Genomic DNA, 2048 nt, shown 5'->3' on the forward strand with positions numbered 1-2048 from the left:
TTTATCTTCATGTTAACCTATGTGAAGAGGAAGATTTTCCTTTGGGGTCTTCCATATTCTTCAGTTGCTGCGGAATTTTTTCATAGGTCCTATGTTCCTTTGAGTTTTTCTAAAAGTCTTTAGTGTGTTTGTCTGGAAGCCTAGAGGGACTGGATTTCTAAAAAAAAAAAAAAAAAACCCACATCCCATGATTCATTTGAACATGGAGAGCTCTCCCTGGGAGTAGTGCCAAAGGTTCAACCAAAAGGCTGCCAACGACTCCCTTAGGAAGTTCCTGGATCTGAAAATGAAGACCAGGAATAGCTGCAGGTTAGCTAACTTAAATCTTTCTTGGAATAAGACTGGAGTATAATCAATTAATAGGTGCAGGTTGCTCAGCCCACTTCTGGTGGATGGCTGAACAGAGCAAATCTAGTGCAGACCAAGTGTTTTCTTATTCATGCTGGAGAATTATTTCTTTGTGTTGGCTCATGTTACAACATTTCCTTCTTATCTTAAACATCTTCAGATAACTTCTACCCAAATTTACAGTCCACAGTTCATCTATCATTATATCTTCCCCCTCATTTGGGCTTTCTTTTTTCATACTCCATCCCATCCCTTTGGGTTCACTTTTCTTCTTGCTGAATTAAGTCCTTTGGTAGTCTTTTCAGTGAGGATCTGTGAAGGGCAAGTGCCCTTTGACTTTGCAAATCTGAAAAAGCTTTTCTTTTGCTCTTACTTGTGAATGATACTTTAGAATTCTGAACAGATTCTTTTTTTCTTTTAGCACATCGACCACATTATTCCATTGTAAGTCTTCTGGCTTCTGATACTGCTCGTGCGTGGTCCACTCTTGGTCTAATACCCCGTTGCAGAATCTGTCTTGCCTCTAATGTCACTTTGATGTTTTTTTTCCTTTTTATCCTTGATTTTTTGCAGCTTCATATGATGTATCTAGGAATGATTTACTTGCATGCTCTGTATTCGGTGTGTTTATTCTTTCACTATGAGGAAAAAAATCTCAGCCAACATTTTTCAACTGTTGTTCTCATCTTCACCATCCTCTTACTTCAGACTATTATTAGATCTATGCTAGAACTTGCTGGAACCTCTCTATCCATCCCCTGTGTTCTGAACTCTCTTTGTAATCTATCTTTATTGTGCTGGGTAAATTCCTGGTACTATCTCTCAATCTGCTACTTTTCTTTTTCTGTCCAATACAGAGGAATACTTTTTTTGCCTTAGTGAATATATTTTTCAGTTCTAAGATTTATTATACATTCTTTTTCATATTCTCCTGTTCTTGCTTTGTTTCTGCCTGTTTTGTTTCATAGCTTTTTTATCCTTTTATGGATGTTATTCATTCACTTATCCCTCTGAAGACCCTAAAATTGTCATCTTATAGTCATTTTCAGGCAGCTGTATTCTTGTCATGTCAGCTGGAATGAATTCACCTACTCACTGTTGATTTAAAACTTAATGCAAGAGTCGTAATCAAATCTAGGATCACTATATACAATTGAGATTGAAGTGGGACTCCCTGACCCATTAAGGAAGCCTGGAAGAAAAATATGGCCTTTCTGGTGGTAACGACCTCCCCACAAGAACATGCCCCTTGTGAAGGACCTCCTCCACCCATCCCTGGAAGAAAAGAGGAAGCCCAAGAAGAAGGGCCTGGTACAGAGCCCCAATTCCTACCTCATGGGTGTGAAGTGCCCAGGATGCTATAAAATCATCACCATCTTTAGCCATGCACAAACAGCGGTTGTGTGGGTTGGCTGCCCCACTGTCCTTTGCCAGCCTACAGGAGGGAAAGCAAGGCTTACAGAAGGTTGCTTCTTCGTAAGGAAGCAGCACTAAAAGCACCCCGAATCAAGGCGAGTGGGAAATCATTCCAATAATCACATTTTGGCTAAAAAATATGCTAAGACTATCACCTGGACCTCTGACTCTTAAGAAGCCACCTACCTAGGGATGTGGGAGAAGCTCCACCTGGTATCCTGGGCTGGAGAGAAGCCACCAGTGTTTGAATCTGGGCTGTTTTGTAACGATCCTGGCTTTGGTCT

The 2048-nt window shown here is 40.4% G+C and overlaps 1 pseudogene; it reads left to right on the forward strand.

The window, feature by feature from the left end:
* Positions 1 to 1590: 1590 nt before the first annotated feature.
* Positions 1591 to 1842, forward strand: LOC102732523 (small ribosomal subunit protein eS27-like pseudogene; annotated as a pseudogene).
* Positions 1843 to 2048: the final 206 nt, after the last annotated feature.

Source organism: Leptonychotes weddellii, chromosome 9, assembly GCF_054177405.1.
Source record: "Leptonychotes weddellii isolate Sample4059 chromosome 9, ASM5417740v2, whole genome shotgun sequence".
Lineage (NCBI taxonomy): Eukaryota > Metazoa > Chordata > Mammalia > Carnivora > Phocidae > Leptonychotes > Leptonychotes weddellii.